This window comes from Bactrocera neohumeralis, chromosome 5 (genome assembly GCF_024586455.1).
Source record: "Bactrocera neohumeralis isolate Rockhampton chromosome 5, APGP_CSIRO_Bneo_wtdbg2-racon-allhic-juicebox.fasta_v2, whole genome shotgun sequence".
NCBI classification, from domain to species: domain Eukaryota; kingdom Metazoa; phylum Arthropoda; class Insecta; order Diptera; family Tephritidae; genus Bactrocera; species Bactrocera neohumeralis.
The window spans coordinates 68,218,060-68,242,871 of record NC_065922.1 but is presented as its reverse complement, the minus strand read 5'-3'; the positions used below and the strand labels follow the sequence as shown (position 1 = coordinate 68,242,871).

The 24,812-nt window shown below is 27.0% G+C and overlaps 1 protein-coding gene and 1 long non-coding RNA gene across 3 annotated transcripts in view; both read right to left on the bottom strand.

Annotated features, from left to right (window-relative positions):
- Positions 1-24,812, bottom strand: part of LOC126758444 (serine/threonine-protein phosphatase beta isoform) — a 97,723-nt gene that overhangs the window by 41,954 nt on the left and 30,957 nt on the right. The gene's annotated exons all lie outside the window — the stretch shown is intronic.
- Positions 18,734-24,613, bottom strand: LOC126758458 (uncharacterized). The gene is made up of 2 exons (XR_007666852.1): positions 21,267-24,613; positions 18,734-21,234 (listed from the first exon to the last, which is right to left on the bottom strand). It is a non-coding gene; the product is annotated as an uncharacterized LOC126758458 (long non-coding RNA).

Here is a 24,812-nt window from a genome sequence, read left to right as displayed (position 1 = left end):
ATTTATTTAAAAATAATTTAAAATAATTCAAAAATATATGTACACAATAAAGAATACAAAAAAGATTGGAATTACTGAATACAAAAGGATTTTGAATATTTTAGTAATAATATTTAATCAAAATTTCTAAATTTATAAATTAAAATAATATAAAAAAAATTAAAAATTATATTGAAAATATTGGGAAACTAAATTATTAAATGCAAGATTAGCAAATGCTCAAGGGAAAAACTAAGTAAGAAATAATTTAATTAGAATGAAAAACTTGTAGACGAAAAAAAATTATAAATATTAAAAATAAAATAAATAAATAATCTTTAAAAATATCTCGATAAATATGACTTGATAGCAAAAAACAAAAACCTAACACAAATCACAAATTTATGAAAAAAATAACGCAAATGTATACAAATAAAACAAATAAATTTATAAAACATAATTAACTAAAGTTTAAAAAAATTAATAAATTAAAATAATTAAAATAAAAAATAAAATAAAATTAATAGCCAAAAGGAAAAATTTATAAATAATAAATTAATTAAAATTAAAATTGTAAAATAATTAAAAATAAATAAAATATAAAACCAACTAAAATTTAAAAAAAAAAATAAATGAATAAAATAACTAAAAATTAAAATTAAGTAAAATTAATAACTAAATGGAAAAATAAATAAAAAATAAATTAATTAAAATTAAAAAATTTATTCTAAAATAATTAAAAATTATTTGAATACCAAAACTGAAGACAACGAGAAATTTATAAAAAATATTTGACGAGTAAACTATTATAAACTACAAATATAAATGCTAAAAATTAACAAAGTACCGGTAAAAATTTCTTACCTTTTCATTTTTAGTTTCAATTTGTTTTTTTTTTATTTTTGGATAATTCACTGTTTTAAATTAATTTTTAAATTTTTAATTTTTTATTTTCATTTTTTTAATTTAATGCTTTACATAAGCATCAATGCAAAATGTATTAATTTTTTTAATTTCTAAATTTTTAATTTTTTTGTTTCAATTTCTTTTTTTACTTTTGAGTAATTTACTGTTTTAAATTAATTTTTAAATTTTTAATTTTTTATTTTAATTTTTTTAATTCATTGCAAAATGTATTAATTCTTTTAATTTATTTTTCTTATTTTTTTATTTCTTTCATAGACAATATGTATATATTTATCTTTAAGTTTTATATTTTTCAAATTTTTTAATTTAATGCTTTAATTGAATTGGATGACGCGAATATATATAATAATTTTTTTTATTTACAAATTTTTCATTTTTTTTAATTTATTGCTTTTACAGTTACAATGTATACATTTCAATACAGAAAAAAAAATTAACAAAGCAAAAAAATTTAATTGAATTCATAAAAAAAATAATGAATTAAATTAAGAATATATTAATTAGTTTACAAGTTTAATTGTTTACAATTTTTTTAAATTAAAATTTTTTTTAATTTCCAATTTTTTGTATTTTCTTAAATTACTTAATTTTTAACTTTTGCCATGCAATTACGTCACTAAATTATTCAAATATATTATTTTAAATCAAATATGTATATTATTTTTTTTAGTTTAATGTTTTTTTTTTATTTTTATTTAATTTGTTGCTTAATTTGGAAAAATATATTTTTTTGTTTAAAATATAATAATTTTATTTTTTTTTATTTTCTAAAATAATTTTTTAATTTAAAATTTTTAAATTTAAATTTTTTTTATTTAAATTTTTTTATTTCCAATTTTTTAATATGCTTTAACTGTCAAAATATATATGTACATTTTAATGCAAATAAAAAAATTAAATTAACTTTATAAAAAAATATAGTGAAATAATTAATAACATACATTAATTTTAATTAATTATTTTAATTTTAATTAATTATTTTAATTTTAATTAATTATTTTAATTTTAATTAATTATTTTAATTTTTTTAATCCACATTTTTTAATTTTCAATGGTTTTAAATCCCACATTTTTTTTTTTAATTTCCATTTTTGTTTTGATTTTTTTTTTTTAAATCACCTAATTTTTAAATTATTCTCACCAATTACGTCACTAAATTATTAATTTAGCTGTTTTGCATACGTGTGGCCTTTAATATGCGCAAATATAATATAAACAAAGAGAATTCCGCGTTCTTGCGCTTATCTGGTGCCAACAACGCTTGTTTGGCATAAACATTGCATTACGTTAATGTTGTTTATCTTGCCACTTTACTTATTTGAAATTAATATTTTTGATTTTCCCATATTTACCACTTTCGCTCAGCCATAAACGAGCACACAGATAAGATAAACACCGTTAAGTGCTGCATTGTAGAATTACTTTCTACAAAAGTAATTTGCACCTTTCGAAAAAACGAGGCAGAGAAGAAGCGGCAGACTATGAAGCAAGTACTCAGAAAACATTTCTATGTAGCGCACACTCCCCCACATACACACACGCACACACACATGGACAGACGTGCAATTAAATTGTTAACTAAATAAATACGTTAATTGATAAAGTCAAAGTGAAAAATACCGCTATTTATGGGCGGATGTTGAAAAACATGTGTAACGCTGTTGTTTCGTGGCTTTAAGTGAGTTGCTGCGTGTGTGTATGTGTGTGTGTGTGTCACGTGCAAACAACAAATTGCCATTAAACAATTATTGGCTGCTGCTGCCAGGCAATTGCTGATTTTGCTAAACAAATACACAATTTGTGGTCTGATTGCTTTGGCATTGTTGTTGTTGTACATAGCATACATATGTACAAACAGTGAATCGGTTGTTACGGCGCATATTTACTTTGAAGGCACAGCTGTTGACGTCGAAACATGCTAAAATTGCATATTTGTTAAATGTACTCGGTACATAACATATACATATGTAGGCAAATATTTCTATGTATGTATTCCATGTCGGCTAGTGCATACGAAGGTCTACAACTTGTTTTGCAATGCACGCAGATAAGATAAGGAAGAAAAGCTGGCAGGCTGAGTGGCTCATTTGAATTTTTCGGCGCTTCGACAACTATGATGTTGTTGTTGCGAATTTCAAGTGTTGGTTGTGATATCTTTTCGAAGAACACTTCAATTATCTACAACTAACATCATTCTTGCAATGATAGAATGTTAGAAAATTCATAATTTGCATTTATTCCCCTATTCCCCATATGACAAAAAGCCGAATGACACTTTTGTCAGAATCAGCTGATAAATTAGTGACTGACTAGTGACACACTGGTTACAAAGTAATGAGAAACTCATGATGTACAAAGTGTCTTAAACTGCTTACCTATTCGTAACAGACTACTTGGGAACTAGTGACGTAGAAGTATCGAAATAGCAACAAATTAATGGAAGACTACTGACCTGACCAACAATTACAGTCTTGTCATGAGGACTTTGCACATAATCTAGACTATTTCTGACTAACTAGTGGCAAAATAAACGGAAATTGACATGAGAAACTAGCGATCATATTCTAGATGACTAATCACACACTTATCACACATTACTGAACGCCCAACAATTTACTGTTAGACTAGCAAGAAACTAGCGGCTGTTTGGTAACGAAGTAATGTGAAAATAATGACAAACAGAAGGCTAATGATAAGTTTAACAGACAAAGAAAAGTCTAATAATGAGTTTATCATATACAGCATAGTGTAGCAACTAGGAACTGGCTGCTTTTGTACTAATAACAGACTAGTGGCTGGGGAGTATCAAAATAGTAACGAATTAAACAAAATCTGGCGGAAATTTTGATGACCACATCCTAGAAAATGCTGTCAAACTTGCCACAAACTGACTAGTAATAATCTACTCTTAGCTTAGTGACAATTTAGTGACTGATTAGAAATAAAATTAGTGACAGCGTAGTACAAAATACTGAGAGGGTATAAACAATTGGTCGTAATTGGTCGAGCGAAACCAACGACAAATTACCGACAAGTATCAATGCATCTCATGACAGACCGGTACTAAACTTCTTGAGCACAAATGATATGCTACTGAATTAGTCAGCCTTTGTTCATATTTCATATTACAAACTGTCTAGTGAGACAGTTATATCAAAATAATGACAAGATAATTATTAATATATGTGACCTGGTCTACGAAAAGGGAGCTAACGTGCGAAAACTAGTTTTCTGGGAAAAGCTGTTAAAAATAATCGTCAGTTTCTCGTTATCTCATTAATTGTTCTCCTTTTTTTTGACACCTAAGCCCCCTTTCCGTAGACCAGGTCACATATGATAAAATAGTGGCAAGATCAAGATAAACGAGCGGTCGATTATTGTAAAATCTACAATAAATTACTCTAAATCACCAATCAACTTCAGAGCTCTAGTAAACTAAAGATAATTTATTAGCAGGCAGCTGTAAAATAATTATAATTTATATAAAATATAAATAATTATACACGAAATCCAACAGATATTTAAACTCATTTAGACTAAATAAAACTGGGTAATGGTGGTATAAGAGATAGTTTATTTGGAAAATCTAACAATATTAGCTGTTTATAGATAGAAATAAAGGAACATTACTGTAATTTGGAGCATGATAACTCAATATGTATGTATGTGCATATACAACTGTGGGCAAAAAATAGTAAGACTTTTTGATTCAAACTTCTGGCAAAAACTCATTCGGCGAAATATTTTTTTATCATACAAAGAGCACAATTTTGTGTTATAAAAATGACTTTTTCCATATACGTAATCTTTGAGTGTTCAATTTTTTTAAATTTTTTTATATTATTTTTCTTTTTTTATATTATTTTTAAATTTTTTTATATTATTTTTAAATTTTTATGCTTTTTAATTTTTATATTTTTTAAATTTTTGTTTTTTTTTTTGTTTAGTTTTTTATATTTTATTACTTTTTTCATTATTTAATTGTTATTTATTTTATTTTGATTTTTTTAAATTTATATTTTTTATTGCAATTTTTTTAATAATATTTTTATTATTTACTTTTCCATTTTTCTACTTTTAGTCGTTTTTTAATAATTACTCTTTTTATTTTTATTTTAATTTTTTTATTTCTTTTCAATTTTACTTTTATTTTATTTCGTTTTTTATTTTTTTCATATTTTTATTATTTTTTTACAATTCTATTTTTTTTTTTTTGTATTAATTTTATTTATATTTATTTAACCTTTTATTAATATTTACATTTGTTTTACTCTTTTTAAATTTTTTTTTGTATTTATGAATTTAAATTTTTAAATTTTTATGCTTTTTATGATTATATATTTGTTCAATTTTTATATTTTTTAAATAGGTGTTTTTTTTTGTTCAGTTTTTTTTATATTTTATTACTTTTTTCATTATTTAATTGTTATTTATTTTTTTTTTTTATATTTTTTATTTTTTTTTAATAATATTTTTATTATTTACTTTTTCGTTTTTCTACTTTTTGTCGTTTTTTTATAATTACTTTTTTATTTTTATTTTACTTGTTTTAGTTTAATTTTACTTTTTTATTTCTTTTCAATTTTTCTTTTATTTTATTTCGTTTTTTTTATTTTTTTCATACTTTTATTATTTTTTTACAATTCAATTTTTTTTTTGTATTAATTTTATTTATATTTATTTAACTTTTTATTAATATTTACATTTGTTTTATTCTTTTACACATTTTTTTTTTTAATTTTTATATTTCTTTAATTTTTATTTTCTTATCATATTTTAAATTTCTTTAATTTTTTTTATATTTTATTACTTTTTTTCATTATTTAATTGTTATTTATTTGATTTTCATTTTTTTTAATTTATATTTTTTATTTCAATTTTTTAATAAAATTTTTATTATTTACTTTTCCGTTTTTCTACTTTTTGTCGTTTTTTTATAATTACTTTTTTATTTTTATTTCACATTTTTATTTCTTTTCATTTTTTGTTCTATTTTATTTCGTTTTTTTTTTAATTTTTTCATACTTTTATTATTTTTTGTACAATTCTATTTTTTATTAATTTTATTCATTACTTTTTTAGTTTAATTATTTAATTGTTATTTATTTTATTTTTATTATTTTAATTATTTTATTTATTCCTTTCTTAGCAATTAATATTTAAAATTTTTTTCTAATATTTTTTTTTTATTAATTTTATTTACTTTTTTAATTTAATTATTTAATTGTTATTTATTTTATTTTCATTATTTTATTTATTTCTTTTTTTAGAAATTTTTATTTTAATTTTTTTTCTAATATTTTTTTTATTTTTCAATTTTTATATTTTTTAATTTTTTGTTTTTTTTGTTTCATTTTTTACATTTTATTACTTTTTTATTTCATTATTGCATTGTATTTATTCTAACTTCAGTTTTTTTTTAATTTTGAATTATTTTTATATTTAATTTTTTTAATATTACTTTTATTATTTGTCTATTTCGGTTTTTATTTTTTATTTATTTTACCTTTTATCGTCATTTTACAATCAATTTTAGTTTCTATTTCCCTTTTTCAATTGTTTTATAACTTTAAAACTTTTTTAGAATTCTATTATTTTTTTTGTAATTTTATTGAGTTTTTATTAATATATACATATGTATATTTTTTAATTTAATTATATACTTGTTATTTATGTACTCTCGTTTCAATTATTTTTGTTTTTATTCTTTTTTAACAATTTGTATTACAATTTTTTTATTTTAATTTTTCCCAATATTTTTCTGATTATTTTTTTAGTTTTTATTTATTTTTAAGATTTTTTGTTTGTTATCATAATTATTTTTATTTTTTATTTAATTTTTTTTCTTTTTATTAAATTTTTTTATCTCAAAATATTTTTTGTAAATTTTATTATTTTTGAGATTTTGTTTTTTTATATATATTTTTTTTAGATTTTATTTTTTTTTTTTACAATTTTATTCATATTTTTATAATTTTTTTAATTTCATATAATTTGCTTGTTTTTCTCTATTTTTTATTTCTAATTTCTCATTATTAGTATTCTTATTCTTTTTTTGGCATTTTGCAATGTTTCTGTGTGCTAGCGCAAACGCCGCTAATTTAAGAATCTAATTTCCGCAATTTACAAGGTGGGAAATGAGATTTTCCGGATAAAATTTTCATTATGGGCTTTTCGTCGTATTTTGTTTTTGCACATTTTTGCTTGGTGCGCATAAAAATACGCGAATGTATTTACATAAATCTAATTTTATAACTCGCTTGCTACTTTCAAGTATTTTTAATTTTTTTACCTTGGCAAAATTTGTTTACAAAATTTTCTTTGAAAAAAATTTTGTTTGGATATACATTTTGCACTTGCATGTAAACGAGACTGAGTAAAGGAAGAAATGTGTGCGAAAAATGCCTTATGTATGTATATATATACACATGTACATATGTATGTATGTATATATACCATCTGTAAATAAGATAACGCAAATTTCACATGAAAACAGGTGATTAATGATGAGTGAAGCGTTGCATTAAAGCGCTCAGCTGAAAACGATAGGCGACCCCTGCTGTGCTGCTAGAAGTTGCTGTGCGAGAATTTTCTCAACAAAAATATTTACCAGCAAATTTATTTTTTTTTCGAACTTTTGAAAATATTTACAAAATGTATGTTACAAGTTGCACGAAAAGATAAGAAACAACTTGAGAGGCAGTGCAAAAAAATATATTAAAAGAAAATATTACAAACGCAGCAATATTTCGCACACACACATATACACAAACACATACATGAACACCCACATCCAGCTATGGCTGACAGTTGTTGAAAACTGAGCAGAAAATGCAACGCTGCAACTGCGGGGGGCAAGCGCAGGGGGTTAAAAAATCAATACCGCCAACTAGTGTTGTGAATGTGTAGCAGAAATTGCGTTTGTGTGTGTGCATTAGACCAGCAACGCAAGGCAGCTGCAAGAATGCACAGCAACAACAGCACAAACAATGCACAGAACAGCAAGAAGCAAAAGAAAAACAACAAAAAAGAATGCAGCGACATGTATATAGCAGCAAATATAGCAAAACCAACGACGTTAACAACAACACCAACAATGTCAAACATGTGCTTTACATACAAAATTACAAGTGCGGAGGAATGCCGCGCGCAAAAGGCGAAGAAAAAGCGTACATAGAGGGGGAGTGGACGTGTGGGAGGCAAAACTGCATCACTGCTTTGGCGTTGAGGGTGGTGCAGAAACAACAACAAAAACAATATTTCAAACACACACACCAAGCAGTGTGTGCACCAACTGCTGCCTACTGTTGAGCGCCGCGCTAAATGCTTTTCGCAAAAATTTATTTGTCGATTGTGTTGTTGTTGTTGTTGCATTTGTCACTGGCAGCACCATGCGTCGCATGGAACAGTTGGTGCGCTTTGTGGCTTTGTTTGGCGCACGCGAACACTTTTTTCGGCAAGTGTGAATAATTTTGAAACTTAATTTTACCGTTAGATTATTTTTGCGCGAAATAAATGTAACTTTTTTTTGTTTTATACACTTAGAAAATGCGCCGTTAGCACGCAAACTTTTTGTACGCGGCGTTAATTTGTTGGTGATTTTGTTTTAATTCAAAATTTCGTTGCATACCTTAAGGCGTTGAAGTAGTGTGCTGAAAATTAGTAGCTGCTGTTTCCTACGAATGACGCTTATGCCAAAAAGTGTAGGCGTAAAAGATTTAATTTTAATTCAAGAAAAAAAATTGTTGCATACTTTTGGGCACTTAAGTTTTGGACGTCTTAAAAAGCAACTTTGATGTGATGTAAGCTAAGAAAACTTTTAATTTTAATTTTTTTAAGGTTAGCTACAGTGTAAGCACTCTTCGTACGCACTCATTAAATATAACAAAGCCTACTTTTGTGCGCCTGTTTGCTTTTTTTAATATAAATTGTTTTCTAACTTAAAAGCATAAGTAATACAACTATAACTGTCTTGATAAATGGCTTCTAAGTATTTTTCAGCCACAAATCGCTTCTAATATTTTTAACTTTGCATACTTTTGTGGGCTCTATCGTTTCATTGACCAGTTTAGAATAAATATTTATATGATCAAACAAGTACAATTGTGCATCACTTGCGGCATATTTTTAGTTTGTGGTTTTGTATAAAACCAAAGCATACTTTTGGGCGAAATTTTGCATTAAAATGCATATAAATTTATTTTTAAAATAAATAAATTTAAAATCTAAACGTGATATAAGCATATTTTTGGTATTCAAAGTGAATTTTGACGCCTAAAGAATATTTATGAAGTACAAAATGTATTAGCATACTTTTGCGCGCAGTCTAAAGTTTAAGACACCTCGTAAGTTAAATGTATATGAAGAATGCAAGAGGCTTAAGCAACTTAAACCAACACATCCGGCAGCAAAATAGTTTCGTGCATAGAGAAAATGAATTGCATACTTTTAGGCATTTCGAAAAAAAATTTTTCTTAATAAATTTAAATTTAAAAAAATAAAATTCCAAAAAAATTTTCTTTAATAAATTTAAATATTAAAATATGTTTACCGCTGCCTTGGCATCATTGGCTTTAGCGGGCATTACCCTAAACTCTTAAATTGCCATTGTCTGCGTGCAGGCGCCATAATTGTTTTCCTTCGCTAATTAATTTTTCCTTTAGGTCAACAAAATTAATTAATTACTCTCACACGCGATTCTATCCATCATTTAACCGAGTACCACATCATATTGACATTGCATAATTTTTGGCGTTTGCCCAAATGCTAATTCGCAGTAATCTATGCCAAAGAAGATTTCACAAAATAAAGCGCATTATGTCTTTAGCTGTAGGGTGTATGCCCGCTCTTAACTCTCTCTTATATTACGCTCAATGCCAATTAATAAAAGTTTAACTACCCCGCCTAAATGTATACTTTCAACTTTTAAGCGCTTAATCTTATGCTGCTTAAGCACTCAATAGGCCAAAACTTTCTCAATTACACACACTTCAATGTAAGCGCAGCAGACAGCAGTGCGCTGTGAGCAAAGCCGACAGCCGAAGAGAGAGTGAAAGGGCTAAAAGTAAAATGAAATTTAAAATTTTCCCCGAAAACAAACGAAAGTAGGCTTATTGCCAGTCAACAGGCGTACAAAGAAATGCCATCGCGGTGCAGTAGGAAGACATACGTTGGTAACTTTGCTTGACAGCCACTTTATTGCGCATACTTTCAGGCGCATAGACAATGTTGAGTGCAGAACACTGCTTTCCTTAAATTTATGCGTTTGCTCCACATACGCCCCGAATGGACCGCAGACGTCATAGCGGAAAAGTGCGCATGAAATGGAAAGTTTGCGGCACAGTGGCGCTAAAGGGGCTGCGCTGGGCAAAATGGAGGGCAAACAAATCAAGGCGAGTAAACAGTAATTTCCAGTTAAGCATTTTTTTCTTTAACTCTTTCCCCTGAAGACTTTGGTCGACTCGATTCGCTGTTATTATGTGCCCACTTACCTACCAAGTGCGCACAAAAACAGTTGCCTGCGAGTTTGGTCTACTTTCAGGCGGAATGACGGCACAGACACCGGTATCCGCTGACTTTTTACATTCAAGTTTTTCTTTTTTTTGTGATTTATTTTTTTTCACAGTTTCACTTTCATTTCCTTTCTTTAGGCATTGTGTTCGTTTGGTTTTTGTATTCATTCGCGCCTAGCTGTATGCTGTGTGTAGGCAAATGTTTGCAAAAAGCGCACATGTTGCATGAAAAAAGTGCATGATACGTGAAAGCACAGCTTGACTGGTTCAACCAAGACCACGGTGGAGGTAGTGTGCTCGGCATTTGGCTCTCGGCTTTTCCTGTTAACATATATTTTTGCAATATTCGCTGAAGAATGGCGAGAAATACATAACATTTTCCAACCGTTTCTTGTGAAAAATTTAAAGCTCTTGAATGTATTGAGTATTATTAAACCAGCCTAAAGGTATACTTCAAATTTACACATCTTAAGAGAAAATCGGTAGTAAGATTAATTTTGAACTAAAAGGTTCACAAGCATAAATTGATACCAGTTTGGGCAGTTGATACCAGTTTTCCAATGACATCTTGTGAAAAATTGAGTATTATCAATCCAGCCTAAAGACATACTTCAAAATTATACTTTCTAACCTTCACAAACATAAATTGATGCCACCTTGGAACTTCATATGTTAAAGACCAGTTCTCAAATAAAATCTATTTCAAAGCTTACAGCCAATCACACTTAAAACATATGGATTTAAATATAATCTTCCAAGCCCTATACAAGTATAAGACGTTAACGGTTATGACTGTCTCCTGTATCGATGCTATCAAACTAATGCTGGTTTTCATTTTTTATATATATATTATATATTATATATTTACATACATATATATATGATATAAGTCAATAAAATAAATTCTGGGTCGAGAGCATGCTTTTATTTATTTTCATCGTAAAAGTAGGCAACATTTATTTTTACATTAGTAAATCGCTTTTCAGTCGTTACGATACTATAATTTTCATGAAAAGTAAGGAATTTTTTAAATTAAAATTGAATTAAAACAAGCTTGAATTTTAATTTAAAAAATTCCTTACTTATTTGGAGCTTTAAAAAAACCATCGGCAGCTAAAAGTATGCCTCAATTTTTGACAATTCTATAAATTAAAATAAATACCTCTCTGATATGTTACTTAATAAAAGCTGACTATTCTTCATTGTTGTAAATAAATTTAGGTGGAGCGCCTAAATGTATGCTTTAAAATTAATTCATCACAAAATCTGACGATCTTGTTAGCACGTTGGTGAGATTAAATCACTTTTACAATTTCTAATCAAACCTTTCATTACGTAAGAATATCGTGCGACTAAAAGCACACCCGACTAATACAAAAGCAAGTAGCTCATACCAAAAATTTCGCCTAAAAGCATATCTGACTAATATAAAATCAAGTAGCTCATAGAAAAAATCTCGCCGCTGTCGAATTAAAAATCGTTCATTAAATATTAAATAGCTCAACTGAATATTTGCGTTTAAAACAAACTGTCTCAAAACGCTGTAGACATAATAACAATGCAATTCACGCCCAAAAGTATGCAATATATGCTACGTTACAGCGTATAAAAGCCACTAACGAAACTAGCTGCAACATGAAATCTCCAAGCAAATGCAAGTTTTGGCGTAATGCTTTCAACTGCAGTGAAGCGCCTAAATTGCGGCAAACTTTTTTGGCAAACTTCACGCTAAGCGTGCCAAGCGAACGGTCAAACGGCTGCTATTGAAGCTTTTGGAAAAATGTGCGCTGCAAAAATGGCTGCTATTGAATTTTAAATGGAAACTCACCAACACACCACCACATAAACAGTCAGGGCAAAGATATAATTTTATCGACAGTATTTTTTATGTCTCACAGCAGCAAACGAAATCAGTTGAAGTGGAACAGCGCAGAAAGTGCAACACTGAAGTGGTTTCGCACGCACACACATGCACATACACGCGACGACAAATTTCCCTTCAACAGCAGCAAATGCGCGCTGACCCGCAACCCTAAAAGTATGCACTTATTTAAAGCAAACCATTGACTCGTAAACAAATGTCAATGAATTTCGGTTTTTCGCTTGCCGAAATGCAACTAATGTGTACTTTATTATTTATGTTGCATACTTGCCGGCGCAAAGGATACGGCCACACTTGTGGACTAAAGTACACATAACAGTTGTGTGCCTTTTCGCATTAGCCATTTATGGGAGACTGCACAGATTTGGTGCCTGTGAAGTGCAGAGAAATTGAAAAATCAACAAGCGAGCGTGTGTGTGTGTGCTAGCGCCAAAGAGTATGCCACACCATTTTGCAACGCTGACCGCATTTCCAGTCTTGCAGTTGTTGATAATCGCAAAAAATATGAATAATTAAAAATGAGAATTTATCGTGTGCAATGGTTAAGGTCAGCCAATAAAGCATAAATCAGGGCGCAGCGACTATTAAATTGTGGTTTTAAGCGGCTATATAGTGCAAGCGACTGCAAATGGCAGTTGCTTTTGGGTTCATTGCTTTAGTCACTTTTACATTATTTACGAGCAGCTGTTAAGCGCGTATACTTTCAGGCGCAATCACTTTACAAACTCGTACTCGTACATAGTGTGCTATCTACGGCAGATAATTCATAAATTTAAAACAAGCTTTAATTTTTGTTTTTGTGAATTGAGCTGTCGGTATTATTATGCCATACAAGAGATATGTATGCACAATGGATTACTCATATATTCAGTAAGAAATGGAATTGCAAAAATGTAGGCATACTTTTTAAATTGCTAATACAGAGTTCCAGTTATGAAAATCATTTCTTAACATAATTTTTTTTTAAAGAAATATGTATACTAAAAAATTTAATAATAAAAAATAATCAATGCTTACTTTGTCTTTGCTCTAAGGAAGCGCAACTGAGAAAAGCTTAATCAGTCATATATTAAATGGTATATTAGCACTCCAGTAGCACCTAAAGGTATGCAAAGTCAAACATTTTATATTTGTAAACCTAAAAGTATGCTATATTTGTTTTAAAAATAGCTGCAATGTGCATTAGAACAATGAAATAGTAAAAATGTATTATGCAGCACCTAAAAGTATGCATAGTCTAAATTTTTTTTAATTTTTAAACCTGAAAGTACAATACCATATTTATTTTAAAAACAGTCGCAATGTGAATAAGAGCAATGAAAGTGCAAAATGTGTTGTGGAGCACCTAAAGGTATGCAAAATCATCTCAATTTTTAATTTGTAAACCTAAAAGTATGCTATATTTGTTTTACAAATAGCTGCAATGTGAATTAGAACAATGAAATAGTGAAGGTGTATTAAGCAGCATCTAAAGGTATGCAAAGTCAAACATTTTAAATTTTTTTTTTTTCAAACTTAAAAGTATACTACAATATTTAAAAAAAACAGCTGTGAAATGGGAAGTTGAACTAAAATTTGTTTATTTTATTTACTAATTAGGGCTGCTGACTTGGTTTGCACACACAACGATTTAAGCAGTAATTTTTTTATATAGAAACCATAAAATAGTGAAAATAGGCATAATTAAACTACTTTAACATTTCGCCTAAAAGTATGATTTATTTATTTCAAAAGTTTAATGAAAATATGATTTAGATAGTATATGCCGGCTGAAAATATGCATAATTAAAATTTTTTGTTTAGTCTTTCGCCTAAAAGTATGCTATATTTATTTGAAAAAAGTAATGAAAATATGCTTTGGCTAGTAATTATACTATTTTTTAATGTATAATTTTTTAATTTTTTACAATTGAATACTTCGTAAAATTAAAACAATTGCAGTTTGCCTAAAAGCATGCTATATTTATTTCAAAATTTTCATGAAAATATAGTATTTCTTAAATTTCGGTACAAATATAAATTTTTTAATATATAATTTTTCATTTTTCTACAAATAAATACTTGCTAAAATTAAAACAATTGCATACTCGTTAATATACTGCGAAATTCCCCACAAAACAATGCATTAAATACACAATAACATACAGTATTAAATAAAGTACGCAAATAGATTTGTTTTGCTCCACTTGGCTAATTGCAAATTCAATAATTTGTTTATTTATTTATTAATGGACATTTCTGAAATATGAATACACACACATCCACAGTATGTATGCATATCGCGCTCCAACAGCGCTCATATGCCCGAAGTCAAGTAGAAATAACATAAATAAATGACAGCAAAACGCAGTGTTGCCAACTATATAACAACAAAATGTATAAATAATTCAAAGTGCGCTAGAAGTCAAGGTCAACATGCCAATTTGCGCGCACACACACACGCACAAACACATTCATATATAGCTGCATGGCATAAAAAAGCGTGCACACACACACACACCAACACACTGTTACAATCCGCATTTGAATTGACAAACGTGAAAGATAGTTAATTTGTTGTGCTTTCAAGCGTCACCACTGCAAAGAGTTTATTTTCGCTGTCATTCTGTCTGCTTTTTTTTGCAAGCTGCTCTCCCTCCAGCACACGCTCTGCCATTTCTTGTTGCCTGCCACAGCCCCGTGTTTCGCACACAAATAGCCGTGGGTTATGCTTTGTGATATTTTTAAATTAAATGCAGCTGTGTAAGCAGTGGAGGTTTGTGCGGCAACCCCACTGCGCTCCAAGCAAATGAGTTGTATAGAAAAAAGCAAAAGCAAAAAAAAGCGAGTGCGAATAATAGCTAATAAAGGAATGAACGGGCTAATTTTGTTGTGGCAAAGCAAATCACATGTTAATATTTTTTCTCAATTTTTTCGTTTTGCTTTGGCTGGTTAATTGGATAGTTATTTAAAACCGCACGCCTTAAAGTAGACTTCAATTTAAAATGCAATCGATAGTTGAGCAACTTTATGAAAACGGAAACTTTATTTTTCTAATACTGCATTCAAATTAGTTCAAAATTTGGAACTATAGTGGGTGTTTAAGTCACTTCAAGGTGACCATATATATAAAAACAACATAACAAAAAACCAATACTGGCCTAAAAGTATGCAATTTATTGTTTATTTCTTTTTTAAATGGTTTTCAGTCAATATTTTTTCTGGTGTTTCTTCGTTTTTCGCTTTTGGCTACTTAATTGGATAGTTATTTAAACCGCAAGCCTTAAAGTAGACTTCATATTTATGAAAGAGGAAACTTTAGTTTTCTAATACTGGATTTAATTTTAAATTGGAACTATAATGGCTATTTAAGTCACTTGAAGGTGGGAAATGAAAAAATAAAGCCCAAAAAATCCATCATCGCCTAAAAGTATGCAGTTTATTATTTATTCTTCTTAAACTGGACTTCAGTTTGTAGCTGTAGTCACTTTTTACGTTGTTTGAAGCAGGGATATATAAGTAAAATGTATGTTATAACAAATGCTTGAAAAAGTTCATATCAAAGAGATCTAAACAGCTCCTGAAACTATGCTGTAATAGTTATTTTTGTCTCTTCTCAAATTTTACTTCACACTTCGACTATACCAAAATCACTTATTTATGAAAAAAGTCAAATCTGAATGCCATTATTTAGCTCACTTGACTGGAGGAAACCCACACAGATTTGATGTTTTTAAATATACAGTATATATGTAGTTAATACCAGTTATAACTATTTATATAGCAGAAGTCGATTTCTACACAACCCAGCTGCTGCGGTCGCGCATATTTCAAAAATTAACTCCATAGAATGAGAAAAGTTGAACAGCCGCCATGCCTATATAACGATGTGACAGAAGACGACAAAGTGCAAAAAAACAATATTTTAATTTATTAGCCATTTTCATTGTTTAAATTTATTATTTTATTTTTAAATTTATTTTATTAATTATTACTTTTTATTAACTTTTTTTTGTTTAATTTTAATATGTTTCTGTACTTTTGTAAATTTACATACATACATTTTTTTATATTTTTTCAGTTTCAGTTGCTTAGTATTTTTACTTTTTTATCACCTTTTTTAATTTTATATTTTTTTATTTTTAATTTTTTTATTTTTAATTTTATATTTATTTTTATTTTTATTTTTTTTTTTTTTTTTTTTTTTTATTTTTTTTTTTTTTTTTTTTTTTTTTTTATTTTTTTTTTTTTATTTTTTTTTTCATATTTTTTTTTTCTTATTCCTCATTTTATGTTTTGTTTTATATTTTATTTATTTTTTTTTATTTTGCTTATATTTTTTAACTCTTTACGTTTATATTAATATTTAGTAACCAACCATTTTGATTGTTTAAATTTATTATTTTAATTATTTTCTTTTATTTTTAAATTAATATTATTAAATATTATTTTTTTAATTAAAATTTTTTTATTTTAATATGTTTTGGTAAACTTTTTCAATTTTTTAGATTTTTTCTTACTTAGTTTCAATTGTTTAGTATTTTTATTCTTTTATTACCTTTTTTTATTTTACTGTATTTTTTAATATTTTTTTTATTTTATTTTTTTTTTAATTTTTTATTTTTTTACAAATTTTTTATTTTTTTAAATTTTTTATTTTTTTTTATTTTTTATTTTTTTTTTATTGTTTTTTATTTGCTTATATTTTTTAACTTTTGATAATGATTGTTGTTTAGTAACCATTTTCTTTGTTTAAATTTATTATTTAAATTATTTTTTAATTTTTAAATTAATTTAATTATTTATTGTTTTTTTTTATTTCTTTATTTAATTTAAATATTTTTCTATACTTTCTAAATTCAGTTTCAATTATTTAGTATTATCTTTATTTTTTTAAATTTACTTTTTATTTTTTATTTATTTTTATAATTTTTATTTTACTTCGCTTCACTTATTTAGTATAATATATTAATGTTTTTGTAGATTACTTTTTTATTTTTAATTTATGTTTATTTTTTTATTATTTTTTAATTTTTTTTTTTTTTTATTTTTTTTTAAGTTTTTATTTTTTTTTTTATTTTTGAATTTAATTAATTAAATTAAATTTTAAATTTTTATAATTAGCATTTAAATTTTTTTTTTCAATTTTAGTTGCTTTTTGGATATTTAAGTTAATGGTTTGTTCATAACTTATTAATTTATTTACAATTATTATTTTTTTCAAGCGTAAATTTTGTCACTAATTCATTTCAAATTCATGTTCTCTTTCAAAACATTTTTTATAAATTTATTATTTATATTATTATTCTTGTTATTTCTTCTTATATTTCTTGTTATTTCAATTTTTCCAAAATTTTTATAAATTTGATTTTTACAAGAAATGTAGATTTAATTTTTTTAAATTTATCCAATTTATCTTATAAATTTTCCTACATCTTTTTTAATTTCTTCAATATATATTTTTTTTGATTTTCATTATTTATTTTATTTTTTATATATTTTAAGTTATTTCCAATTTATTTTATTATTCGTTTTTGTACTTTATTTCTTTTTAATTTTTTGTATATTTATTTGTTTTTGAATAATATTGAAAATATTTTAGTTTTTATTTAATTTTTTTTTAATAATTTTGAATATATTTGTAATTTTTAAATTAATTTTTTTAATATATTTTTTATTTATAAAATTTAATCTACAAAAAAAACTTTAAAACAAAAATTAAAAGTGTTCTAGCAAGCTCTGTCCAACATTTGTAATTTGCATAAGCCCACATGAGCACACACACATATATAAAGTATATGTATATGTGGAGATCCACTGTCGCGTACGTGCCTAAATAACGTACCCACCTACTTCTGTGTGTGTGTTAAGCATGCGTTAGTACACCTTTTTGCGGCCACAGTGCTAACGGTATGTGTGTCAATGCCAGTTAGTTTGGCACACACGTTGTCTACGCGCTCGGTTGGGCCAACCGGTTGCTTGTAGGGCACAGGTTTGCCAGGAAAAAAGTGCCGCGACAAAAGTTGGCAAAGGAAAGTTGCCTGCCAGCGGGGAAAAGGGCAATATTTTGTCACGTGAGGCATGCAAACGCTGTCATATTGCGGTCTACATTACGCGTACGCCCTCCGTGTGTATGAAGCAGCACATGTTGGCACTAACAAACTAAATGAACACCAATACTGTGCAGATGCATGTATGCATGTGTGTGTGTATGTCTGTGTTTATTATAAAATATGAAAGAAGCTGTTTGCTAAGCCCCTACAAATGTCAGTTGGCGTGGCAAAGTGAAAACAAAAAACCGCAACCAAATGAAAATAAAATGTTGTGTACGCTGTCATGTCATGTGACGAAAACGTTTCACGCACACACACAAATACATATATACACAAACATATTTTTCTATATGTATAATAATATTTTCTTTATTTATGTGCATCTGTGTGTGTTTGAATCATTGGCTTTGTTAGTTTTTCAGCTTTTGCTGGCGCATCCTTGTGTCCCGTTAACCAGTCAGCCGAGTAACGGTATATTCAGTACACGTATGCGTGTCACGCACAGGTAATAGACACAGTAGGCTTGAACGTGCGTGCACAGTTGCTTGTGTGCAAAGAAAGTAGTGCGAATACACTCAGGCAAAAATATATGCAAAAAATTTTTCGCTGTTAAAAAAGCAAAAACACTCTACATTATTATTTTTTCATAAGAAAATTGTGTGCATGACATTATATATATACTTTATGTGTCTGAGTGCTGCTGTCCCACAAACTAGTAGTCTATGCTCATGATTATAAGGCAAAAAATAATATAGCATGCCATATGTGCCGGAAAATAATTGGAAAATATTATGCTGCTGCGACTGCGCGCTCTTTTTGTGCATACTTCTAGGCAAAAAATATATTTTCCTTACCTTACGCACTACTTTTTGCATATATAAGATTTTCATAGCGATTTTCTTGAGCGCTCAATTATTTTACAGCAGAAAAGTGTGCAAAACTGTATAACAATCCAGTATTGCGTATTTTCATAAAGTAAATACATAGTATACTTCAAGGCACTGTAGCAAAAGTTGAACAGTCGATATACATATATAACAATTACAAATAAACGAAAAAAGTGCATCTATTTAAATTTTCTGTCATTTTAAAAAATATGTTGCATAATTTTAGGCGTAATTGCAGTTTTTCATGCTCTTATCTATCAAATAAAATATTTTTATGGATTGCAATGATGACATTTAATATTTTGAGGATTTCTAAAACATTTTGCAGTAAACATATGTATATATGTCATATAGATATTACAAATTTATGTAATATACTTTTAGGCGCTAGAAAGCAAAGAAATAATATTTTGGTAACAGAAGTTGATTGTTATTAAAACTTTGTTCAATATTTTAAGTCACCTATTAAATTTGTATTAAGAAGTATAATAAGTAGTATAATTTAAGGCGCTGTAACAGCAGATGAACAATAAATAACAATTACAAATAAATGAAAAAAGTGTATCTGTTAATTTTTTCTGCAATTTTAAAAATTATTTGCATAATTTTAGGCGTTACCGCAGTATTGCTTACTCTTATATATTAAGTTTAATTTTTTTTGTGGATTGCAATGAAGGCATTTAATATTTGATGGATTTCTAAAGTAAATTTAGTGACTTATGGGAACTTAAAATTGATTTAGTATACTTTAAGGCTCTAAAAAATTATAAAATAACTTTTTCATGTATCTAATTCCGTTCAAAGAACTGTTTGCAAAATATTAAAATTGTTATGCAAACTTTTTCGGGTATTGTAAGCCAGCTATTAAATTTTTATTAAGTAAATGCATAGTATATTTTAAGGCGCTGTAGCGGAAGTTGAACAGTTGGTAGATATAACAATGGCATACCTCAAGTAAACGAAAAACGTAAATCCGTTAAATTTTTTACCACTATGCAAACAATGTTGCATACTTTTAGGCGATTTTACAACTTTTTTTATTCATATTATTAAGTATAATATTTTTGTAGATTGATATGGAATTAGTTTAATATTTTAGTAGATTTCTAAAAGTTAATTCAGTCGCTTAATAAAAATACAAATTTTATCTAGTCTACTTAAAGGCGCCAGGCACATTGAAAAAAAATTGCATAACTAAAACGCCGTTCAAAGAACTTTTTGAAGATTTTTAAACATATTTATGCAAACTTTGTTGATTATTTTTATTATTTTCATTGCATAATTTTATGCGTTATAACATTTTATGGCCGAATATAATAAAAGAAATAATTAAAAAATTTGTCATACAAATTTTTATTTCAATATTCCTGAAAACATTTTAAGGCTTTAGAAAATTTTCACAGTTCCTAAAATTGGTAACATAATTTTAGGTGTTAGAAAATATATGAATATAAATGACCTCCAAATGTATTTGCCATCAATTTAAATGCACAAACGCGCTATTTGCTAAGTTTCAGCTCATACGGTTTTTATTAGGCAACGTAGCAGAACTTACCCGCCTTCTCAAATAAGCCAACAATAACTGCAAAGCATACATTCAGGCGCGCTGAAAGCTAATAACAGGCATATCCCAAATATTATAAGCAAGCAGTCAAGTGCACACCCTGTAATTTTTTGAGCAAAAAAACACGAAAGAAAACTTACGAAATTTTACTTAACAAGGCATCAGCTATATTATTTGCAGCCAAACCTTTTAACTAGCTAGCAATTAATGACAGGAAAGGGAAAGTACTACAAGTAGAATGAACGAAAATGCTAGCCTTGCGCTAACTACGCTTACCTCTGTACCGCAGACGTTGAAAGAAAGACAAGAGAAAAAAAGTTGAAAAAAAGATATGCTCAAGGTCAGCACGCCCACACAATTCAAGGTAGCTTGGTTACATAAGTTCAGTATGCAACTGATGTACATATGCTTCTTATGTACATATATATCTAGGCGAAATGGGCGCTGTCTGCTTTTAAAATTCATGAGAGCATATGACTCAACGCAGCCAGCAAAGACCGAGGATAGTCGAGCGAAAAACGTCTCCGCCTATGCTAACGTTTTCATTGTCTTCATTTGCATGAGACAACGGCTGTTTCTGTGCAAAGATTACGGAGCTGGAATTCCGACTGACTTTTTCGTATTTCTTTTAAATTAGAAACGGAAGTGAAATAAAAGTGGGAATAGCTGAAATGCGTGTCTTTAAATTATGTATTATATACATATACATATACATATATATGTATGTGTACACTTCCTGTTATCCTTTCAAAAGAAATCGATTAGGTATAAGAATAAGTAAATGTTATACGAAAATACGCAAAATGTGCGCTTAATGAGTTCTAGGCGGTCATTCATATGTTAATAACTAGAAAAAATTAGCATACTTTTGAGCGTTTAGACCATTCTATTTCATAGTCATGTACATCGCAGTTGTCATTTGCGTCATATTCATAGAGAAGTGATGATTTGGTTATATATCTCAACTTAAGCAAACAAGTAAGCATTATGGCATACTTTTAGGCAATAAGACGTTATTATAATATGTATGTAAGTATTGGATAATCAATGATAACCTAAGTAAATATTTTTTATTTAATTTCTTTAAAATTTGGACTTCAGTGGACTGAAATTTTTGAAAAATGGGACGGCGCGTCTAAGTGGTTTAATGTACATATCACCTAAACCATTCAAGCTATAATAATTTGTCTAGTTCCATATAATCCAATTCTATCTGATTCTTCATTTCATTCAATTTCCAGAATGCAAATGAAGCACAAATAAACGTATCGGGATAAAAAAAAAATCTTTGCCCGAAATCGGACCAAAATTATTCAATCTATAGATATCGAAAAGTGTATCAAAGTTCCAATTGCGAACTTTTTAACGAAAATTTTGGACAATCTGTGAGATATATTATAGACATTTGCAGAGAACTCTTTCCTAATAATAGTATGCCTGTTTGTCAACAATAAGTTGAAACGGATAAATAATTTCTTTAGCCACACATACCTAATAACTCGAACTTGCAGTTGAATTAATACCGCATATAATGGCAAATGTGTGAGTTTTGTTCATAAAATTAAGAAAACGTCTTTTTCTGACAACGGTGCATTTTTGTGCTCAGATTGAAAAATATGGGGTGAAAACTTGCTAAAGACCTCACAAAACTAACAAGCCTTATGTACCTGAACGTATTTCTCTGGCTTTGATCCTGGCAAGCCGGCTTAGACCGTTCTTACTTGTTTTCTAATTTAATTACTACTATTTTTTAATTTGGAAATTTTTTAGTATTTCGTAGTTTATAACAATTAATTTTTTTTTATCCTACTTTATAGTATTACTTATTTGTTTCTACATTACTTTTTTATGATTATTGCTATTGGTATTTTTATTTGTTTCGAATTATTTAAATTTTTATTAACTTTTATTATATTTTTTCATTATTTCTATTTTTTTTGTTTTTAATTTTATATTTATATTAAAAGAATCATAATTTCCTTTTTAATTTTTAAACTGTTTCCTCACGGAATTTTTTTAGTATTGCCTAATTTATAATATTTTTTTTGTCCTGTTAAAATTACTAATTTTTTTTTATTATTTTTTTTTAAACATTTTTTTGCTTTTCATTATTTTTGACTGTTTTTTTTAATTTTTATTTTTTAATATTTTTTTAAACTGTTAATTTTTTAGAGTTTTTTTTAATTTTTTGCTACTTTTTATGTGTTTATATATTTTTTTATATTATTATTTTTATTATTTTTTTTTTTAATTTTTTTATTTATTGTTTTAATTTTTTTTTTTTTTTTTTTTAATTTGTATTATTATTTTTATTTCTTGTTTTAAATTTTTTGTTTTATTTTTTTAATTTTTATTTAATTTTTTTTGTTTTTAATTTTACATTTTTTAATATTTTATTTTTTTATTTAATTTTTTTTATTTTTTAATTTTTTTTTTAATTTTTTTTTTTTTTTTTTTTTTATTTTTTTTTTAATTTTTTTTTTAATTTTTTTTTAATTTTTTTTTTAATTTTTTTTTAATTTTTTTTTTTTTTTTTTTAATTTTTTTTTTTTTTATTTTTTTAATGGTATGTATTAAAAAATCTATGAAAATTGCATACAGCCTTACTTAAAAAGCTGAATATCTCGAGAAGTATAAATGATAGCTCGGACCTTTTTTATAGCAAATAATATTTTCTACAAATTTGTCGTGTACATTTTTTCTATAGCTCCTGTCATTTACGAGATATATACAAAAAATTGCGAAATTCTTGGAAAAATCGGGTTTAGAGCCCCGTACTACCTCGCCGGTGTGAGTTACGACTTTGTGAACAATTCTGAGAAATATGCGCCTAAAGTCAAAGCGATGCCCTAAAATACCTCTGATCTGTAGGAATTTAGAGATAAAAACTCACGATTGTAGTGTATTTTCTATGGAAAATTTGTATAGGTCTTGGTCCAGTTCTTAATGTTAATATTAAGGGCTAAAATTTTCAGGGATTTTTTTTGGGGTATTTCCAAGGAAATTTCGTGACGGGACTGAAGAAAATTAATAGTTAAAAAATAAAATAACACCCTAATGTATGTACATACATGCATATTAAATCCACATTTAATAATCCTACTAAATACAGAATCTCGTTAAGCACTTCCACCTTTAAATTGAACATAATTTCAACCCCCCAATAGAAATGGAAAACAACTTTTCTACTGATTACTAGTAAATAACAGCGATTACAATGCCATTATTCGCTTATTACAAATGCATTAAATTGATGAAGTACTTGCGCATACATACACACACATACATGTACAAACATAGAGGGGAAGGAAAGCCATATGAAAATCGTGCCACAATAAAAGTAGCAAAAAGCAGACATTTCGAAGGTTTCTAAGCGCACTAATGATTGGCTGTGAATAACTGCTGGAGTAGCTGATGATTGGATGACAGCAGGTTGCTGACTCTGAATAAATGTGCGTATGTATGTGTGGCAAGTAGTTGCATATCCAGGTTCGCGCTGATTGGTGACCTTGACACTCGTTAGCTGACGATTTGTGTGCATTTTCGGTGGCTTATACGCGGGCGTGATGAGCATAACCCAGTGAACTTAGCAGCTGAAGTTGTTTTCAGTAGAAAACAGTAATGTATGTAATCAATGATTTTCAATTTAACATTTATGGCTTTATATATATCTTAATTTTATTTGTATCAGATTTTTTTTTTTTATTTTTTTATATATTTCATTTTATTTTAATTTGTACTTTTAATTTAATGTAGTTTTTAATTTCTGTTATTAATTTAATTTTTTTTTTATAAATTTTATATTTATCAATTAAATGTTTTTATTTTTATTCAATATAATTTTTAGTAAAATTATACTTTTTGAATTCGTATTTATATATGATTATTTTTTTATAATTATGGAAATTATAAAATTTTTTTTATTTATGTACATATATATACATACATTTTTTTTAATTTTCTTAATTTCTTTTTTAATTTTTTTAATTTTTAATAATTAATATTTTATTTTTTTGTTATTTTTTTGCA